Source organism: Pholis gunnellus, assembly GCF_910591455.1.
Source record: "Pholis gunnellus genome assembly, chromosome: 18".
Lineage (NCBI taxonomy): Eukaryota > Metazoa > Chordata > Actinopteri > Perciformes > Pholidae > Pholis > Pholis gunnellus.
In genome coordinates, this window is record NC_136545.1 from 3,407,447 (window position 1) to 3,415,882 (window position 8,436).

Sequence of the window (8,436 nt, forward strand, 5' to 3'; positions counted from 1 at the left end):
CAGCTAACCGGTCTCTGTGACGTCCAGCATACCTGCCTGTCCTGACCTCAGGCACAACGCACTGAGCGCTCCCTTAAAGCCCAAGTTATTAACAAATACTTTAATAAACACTAATATCTGCTTACAACTACATTATAGTGTGTTATAAACCATTTATGATGTGTTTATAAACTGCTTATGAATGCTAAATGGGGGGACTTAAAGTAGAGTTTTGCCAACAAAATTGTAGATTTTACAGAATCAAAAGACTTAAACAAAACTGATCCTTAACAATACATAAGTAAAAGTAGCTATGCCCCAAAGTAAAAGATGTGAATAAGTAAAGTAACTAGTAACTTGAGAATAATCTTCACTTTTGCCATTAAATGTTACCTCCACACTTTTTGCAGTGTTCTTGGCCCGTACAGAAATGAACTCCTCTCTTCTCGTGATGAAAGGTATAAGAGCCTCAAAGAGCAAACTTTCTTATGTTACATATTGATCAAAAATGACTTATTCAGCTAATTTAGGCCGCGTTCTTTTGCTCTGATTCCCTATAATTCCTTTCATCAGTCGGTGTGAAGGCTTTTCTCCATCGAGCGAAGCCCAAACCTTCCGAGGAGGAGCCGACTGTGGAATGACCTCATTATTTATCATAAGGAAACCAAAGAAAAGTTCATGCTCTGCTTTTTACTTTTGCCGCTTGTGTCCTTACTTTTCTCATATGCAGATGTTTCACTTGTTACAGCTGAAAAATAAGTTGTTTGCTCTCCTCCACGTTTGCTGTCTGCCGCCTAATAAAGGCTAACACTTCTAGAACTTCCATCAAGTAATCACAACAATGGCTCTTTCAAAATAATACTCTTTTTTTACTACTACAAATATTTTAAAAGATTTGTGACAAAGTTTATCTGAAATTCATGAAGCTGTTTGTGTGTTTGTGTGTGTGTGTGTTTCTGTGTTTCTAAGCTCAGCCTAAGAGTCAAACACACACACACACATTGCTGTCCATTTAGTCCATCCCGCCTCCACACGTGTCCTCTGACCCTCTGGGGTTGTGACCTCTGACCCCTGCTCTGCTCATCACAGTGTCACCACATCCCTCTGTGTGTGTGTGTGTGTGTGGGAGGGAGGGAGGAGAACCCATCTGTCCCTTGTAGGACACACAGATGTTTGTTTCTATCCCTGTGAGGACCCTCATTGACACAATAGCACTGAAACCATAACCTCAACCTAACTCTAACATGACCCTAAAATCAAGTCTGTACCATCGCACAGTAGACTTCTAAAAAAAGAACAAAGCACAGAAAACCGCAGCGTCTTGAACGCACCGGAGGGGAGTTATGATAACAATCTCTGCTTTAAGGTGCGTTAACGCAATATCATTTTGAACTTTTAATCATGAATATGAAAAAGAAAGTCCTCATGCATCTCAGTGGTCTGACTTGCTCATAATAGTGAGATACTTTCCTCACATAGTAACTCATTCATATGAATTAATAGCTAATAATTATGAGTTTTTCATCAAGATGTGTTTGTGATTATAATAATAAACTCAAAATGAGAGAAGGTAGCAGAGTGTAGATTTTTTATTTAAGCCACATGAAAAAGCAAACACTTCTACATTGTTGGTCAGTGGCTTCATTTAACTGTGATTTGAATTTCAGGCTTCACGTCTCACTGCAGTCTCCTCGCTGATCTTTATCCCTACAAACAGTTTTAAGTCGTCCACTTATCCGCCCGCATCTTTTTCTCTGAGCCTCCTGACAGCAGCAGCACATTTCAACATCAGAGCCTTCAACCTGCTAAGTTCCCGCTAATCCTGAGAAAGTATCCGCGCATACTTAAACGTGGGACAAAGTACTCCGGCGTCGGCGTTTAAGGGAGATACGAAGGGAAGTCGATGTTAAGTGCCGCGTGAGAAGGAGATCAAAAACACGACAACATGTGTGTTTAGCCCCGACAAGCTTGGAGTTTGTTGTTGAAGTTGGTGAGGAGGAGAGCAGAGAGGAGGAAGAGGAGGAGGAAGGGGGGCTAGGCTTCGATTAGTTAAGAGCAGAGAGGCTGTGATTCCTCTCGCCTCCTCAGCTGACTTGCATGTCAGAAATGTTCAAAACCAACAGTGTGGTGCTTTAAAGAGCCGATCGAGCAGGTTAACTGTCCGGTCAGATCAGAGGTTTAATCCACAAACCAACAAATAACCAGAGTGCTACCAGGTGCACCCTGGGAAAGATCTGCCCCCAGCCACAAATATTGATACACAGCACTTTCAAAGTAAGCAAAGATACTGAAGCTCTGAGAGGCGAGTGAGAAAAAGAGTTCTGGAGAATACTGGCCCAATTTTTTAAAACTGTTTTCACAGATAGGAACAAAGTAAGTTGATGATCCCGGAAGAACTTTCCTGACGAATGATGATCCGGTTATAATATTGTGTCACAAAAAACCCCACAGTGTGGAGCCGTATGAGAAGCAGGGCTGCAATGATGCCAGGATCTGGATTCCAGGCCTCCACGTGATGTCATTGTCATGTTGGCTGGACACCTGTATGTGTATGACACAATAAATATCATAACTATGATGTTGCTGATGTTGAATTCACATTTCAGGGGAGAATGAAGCTTCTGTTAGTGTCTTTATATTATTGCAAACACACTCCGTGACCTCTGACCTGCTTGTGAGGAGTGGAGAGATGGAAACAATAGAGCGTTGTATAAATACTTCTTCAGAATTATTTTAGTATTTTCAGGATTTCTATTGTTTTCACATTTCGTGTGTCCGTGTTCACACGTGTTCCACGCTCGCTGTGGAGAGCGAGATCAATACGTTCTTGTGTTTTGACGTCTTGAACAAGAATCGGTCCGATTCCGCTCGTAACCGCCGTAATTTGTACACCGGAGGGCAAAACGATTGATCACGTTTCCAAACCAAGAGCTGCTCAATGATAAATATTTGATCCCTGTGCGTGTCGATAAATGGCTCGCCAACAACGCAGTGAACACATTCTGGACACAGATGATCACGGTGAGCGTATTGATGGGTTGTTTATGAGCAGCTGATGGGAGATGAATTGTTTTTTAGTGGCGGGGCATCCGCTCTGTGTGTCAGAGCCGCTGCCTGTAATCAGGCCTCGGATGATTGACAGCTGGCTGTCTTCAGCCTGTGATCCATATATGGAAAAAACAAATGAGGATGGAAACCTTGTAACTCCCGTTTACAGCCATACGTCTTGTTTCAGTCTGTTTTCATCAGGTTTAGAATGCTTTCAGTCTCTGAAACGTTCACCTTGTCTAAAATAAGGGATTTTTCCCTCCTGATAGCAATACCGATGTATCAGTCAATACCGAAGACCGATCCGGTACCGGTGTTTAATAATAAGCTTCATGTCACCCTGTGTGGAAGTGACTCATTCTTTAAAAGACAACATCAGGCCGGACTTAAAGATTGCTTTCCTAACTTTGTAAAACAAAATGAAATACATTTTGATTTATTAGAATAATGGTACATATTCCAGCTATTTCAGTCGGTATTGGACCAATATCTGATATCAGTAAAGGTATCTCTGACTCTACTGTACTCCCATAAAACTCTCAATGTTAGTTTTTCACAGGACACTCTGATGTCTGCAATGAGCTCGTTGCTTCCACAGAGCACTGCAGTACTGACCTCCGCTGTCAGACAATCACAGTCAGAGGACATTCAATACTCAAGGATGAGTCGGTCATTCCTAATTTTAAAAAGGTTGTTTGTGGTTGTGGGGAGTAACAGAAGGTGAGATCTCTGGTTGAACAACAATAGGTCTTTGTCCCTCAGCACACATCAACGATGGCTCAGTTCTATTACAGCGTGTGTGACAGCATGTTCAACACCAGGGTTGTGAGGTCAAATTCCTCGTACGTGCAAACATATTTGTCAATAAACGGTTTCTGTTTCTGATTCTGACAATGACGCAGCTAAATGGAATCCAGCTGGTATTCATTTCATTATTTACGCCTATACTGACCAAACGTTACAGCAGGGGTTTAAACACTGGAAACAACCCTATGCAGTATGAATACTGCTCTAAAATCATATTTATATTTGACTATTGCTACTGTGCTAACTGGATTTTGTTGAGTTGCAACATTTTCTTTTTCTAGTCTGGGAAGTGCTCGTGGTGTACAGGCCTACAACACTGGAACCGGGACCACCGGGACCACCGGGACCACCGGGACCACCGGGACCACCGTTGCTCCCGAAACCTTAACCAAGAGTTTTCAGCTGCCTAAACAGAACCATAACATGCTATCATTTTTTAGCTAATATTGTATTGCAAAATTAAAATTTTATTGAAAGAACTGCTGAACTCTTTACTTGTCAGAAGCCTTATATTCCATATTTATCGAAACTATTATGTACAACTATGCAGGATTTTACATTTTTTCAAAAGAAAACCCCAAAGTGATTACTTTGTGTTACTGTACACTAACAGTGTCTCTATTTCTCCTATTGCTACCAAATGACAAAGGCCTTTCTAGGAAACCTCCAGTTCCTCCTTCCTGTGGTTTTATTTGTAAAATAAAGTGTAACCAAACTAATAGAGGTAATTATATAATACAAATACATCGAATGGATATCGCTGAAAAGATGCCGATCAGACTCAAACATCACTGGTTCAGGTCCGGCTGATGACCGTTGCTGCATCCATCTCTCACATCGTTTCCTGTCACCGCTCTCCTGGCTCTGTCTATTACTGTGAAAAATGATAACTGAACTACAAACGTGTAAAATCAGCACCACAACCCTTTAAAGCTGCATACGGCCTATTAAAGAGCTCTACACCCTTAGATGGGCTCTGCACAGGCACTTTTTCATTGATTCAAACTGAAAAAATTCACTTTTGGAAACTTTTAGTGAGAGGCACCATGATGCAGGTTTACAGTTTGCCTCTGAAATTGAAAAACCTTCGAACAGTCGAGTGGAAGCGAGGGAGGGAAAGATTTATTTTCTGCTAAATGGCAAATGTCAATTCTGCGATGGCAACCACGTCTGAACACACTCACATCCTTCTGTAATTTCACCTCAGAGCGAGCGCAAGAAGCAAACAGCAAAACTAACAACAAACAATGACAAATAACAAACCCCGTCTCCAGCGGGAGAAACAGGTTGTCACCTGACGGAGGTAAATCGCCTCCAGGCCAGATTCCTCAGGTCTATTACAGCCGGAAGGACGAGCAGGAGAGACGGCGGTGAGCAGGATGTGACCGGCAGGACCATCGACTGGTTAAGGCTGAAGATTGGTGAGAGCGGACGGATCGATACACTCGGAGCCTGGGCAGAAAGCTGGACCAGAGAGAGAGAGGGAGGGAGAGAGAGAGAGGGGGGGAGAGAGATAGAGAGAGAGAGGGAGAGAGAGGGAGAGAGAGAGAGGGAGAGAGAGAGAGGGGGGGAGAGAGATAGAGAGAGAGAGGGAGAGGGAGGGAGAGAGAGATAGAGAGAGAGAGGGAGAGAGAGGGAGAGAGAGATAGAGAGAGAGAGGGAGAGGGAGGGAGAGAGAGATAGAGAGAGAGAGGGAGAGAGAGGGAGAGAGAGGGAGAGAGAGATAGAGAGAGAGAGGGAGAGGGAGGGAGAGAGAGATAGAGAGAGAGAGGGAGAGAGAGGGAGAGAGAGGGAGAGAGAGATAGAGAGAGAGAGGGAGAGAGAGGGAGAGAGAGAGAGGGAGAGAGAGAGAGAACATTGAGAACAATGGAGGAAATAAAGAGGAGAAAAACTTCTTCTCTCTAAAATCAACAATCAGCTCCTTAAAAACATTTTCCTTGTGTATAGAATGGGGGGGTGGGGGGGTGGGGGGGGGGGAGTATACAGATGGGTAAAAACAGGCCCGTACACTAACATAAGCGCGGTGGTAAGAACTACATTTCCCGCTGTGCACGTCATGAATCAAACGGTAATTTTGCAGATGCACTTATTTTGTGCGGATAGTAAAAACATTTCTACACACTCATTACTGAATGCGGCCCGTTGTCTCTCATGTCCAGAACTTCAGAATATCTGAAGCCCTGTTTAAGAGGCTCATTTTTCTTCTTTGTTGGTGCTCAGAGAACAGATGGTGTTGGGGCTGGAGCAGCAGACTGGATGATAAGATGTGGACCTGAAACAACTACCTGTTGTAGACAGCTGGAAACTGCAACAGTCAAATGACGTGATTTCTATGTTTGAATGATTGTATTTCTGTAATGTGCTTTTTATATTCACAAGTCACTGAGTAAACTGATATGCCAATATATCATATATTACATCACAGGGTGTGACTCAATACTAAAACCAATACAACTGATGAACATGTTACACACACAGATTAATTACTTATATTTTTGTTATATTGTTTGTCTGTTTATTTGTTCTATTGTACATTTTTTACACTGTTTATTGTGACGCACCCATCACCAAATCAAATACCGTGTATGTGCGAACGTACTTGGCAGTGAACCATTTGTGATTCTGATATTTAAGCAGGAGAGAATATCTCCACAGACTCATGAAGTCTGTACAGTGACTCACATCACCACGCAGCAAGAGAAACCACCACAGCAGCACATGAGCCGTTTAGCTCTGAGCAGCTTAGTTATTGGGATACATTTGTTTGTTAAACTCTTCATATTTAAAACCTTAATAAAACCAAATTCAGATCTGATAACGCTGCGACGATGGAAAAACACGACATTCATACTCCATCCGAGTATCACGTAGATCTGTTTATATCTGTTATTCTGCTTTTACCGCTTTATTTGGCTTCTGTAACGGAAACACGTTTTAATCTGTTGTCTACAATGTTTTATTTTTCCTACTGGTCACTAAGACCTTGAAGAACAAATTTAAAAAGACAAAAGTAACTATTGTGTTATGTCTGATTAGAATAAATATCTGAGATTCAATTTTCATTTTCTTTTTTCTTTTGTCGTCATGGTGATATTTATGCATTCATGTGACATCACTGCAGCGGACATATTCTGGTCGCAAAGCTTTTCCCGAAACAAGGAGAAGACGATAACATTGTGCATTGCAGTGTTGAGGTTATACAAGCACTGTTAAAAAGTATAAGAGCAATAAAAAATGTTTATTTTTGCATACTTGGTTCCATATTAACAGGGAAAATGCCTTATACACATCAATGACACGCTGCTTTGCTGCATCAGCTTTATTGTTTTTGTACAAAGTTTCTTTGTCAATATGCTGAACGTTGTATTTAAAAGCCTCGACGCTGGTCAAATGGAGACTAAAGGACACAAGTCCAGATGACACGGGGGGATGTGTGTGTGTGTGTGTGTGTGTGTGTGTGTTGTTCGGTGGGAGTGTGTGTCTGTGACCTTGACACTGACAGAGCTTTAGCCTTAGGCCTGTCCTTTAGCTGGGGGGAACACACACACACACACACACACACACACACACACACACACCTAAACACAGGTTCTCGCACAAACACATTAACACATGCACAGCAATACACACACACACATGCTGGAGATGCATAGATGACACACACACACACGTGCATAAACAGAGAGACAGATGAAATATACACAGATATAGTCGGTTACACGCACACACACACACACACACACACACACACACACACACACACACACACACACACACACACACACACACACACACACACACACACAGTTCCCAGTGTAGCCAGCAGGGCTGTGGCTCATTAATATTGCATTGATTGGACAGAGAGGAGCAGCCGACTGGAAGAACTATGTGTGTGTGTGTGTGTGTGTGTGTGTGTGTGTGTGTGTGTGTGTGTGTGTGTGTGCGTGTGTCGGGTTAGAGGAGACAGGATGGAGAGAGGAGGTGCGTGAGACAAACAGATGGGGGTTTGGGCCGAGGACTGACAGAATAGTCCCTGTACCAACTCCAGCCTGTGTTAAATGTCATGCAGTTCACGCTGTAACTGATCTCATGTCAGAGAGAAAAGCTGCATTTGACCACAATCTTACATTAGAGGACCTTAAATCTGACACACACTGCAGAGTATCTGCAGCTCTTAACGAGTTCCATTTAAGACTTTTTAGAGACTTTTTGATGCCACTCAATGAAATTCAAGGTTGAATATTTAATAGTTCATTAATTCATCTTAATAATAATTAATGTCATTTAAATGTTTTACAGTTTATATTGTATTTTTCAATAGCATGCACTATTTCTCATATCAGTATTGTGCATAATAACAGTATGTTATCGTGTGTGATTTGTCATAGCACACAGCACACTTAAAGGTCTTGTAGTCTTGACATCAAAGTCTGCAGAACAATTTGATTTGAGTCCAGAGGACCAATAATAAATGATGAGGCCTTTATTAAACAACTACAGCGTCAATTTCATTTCTCACCCCATTTAGGAAATGAAAATGACAAAACAACAAAATAATTATACAAATTGTTGATTTGTGCCAACTGGCCAAGTGTTATCTGT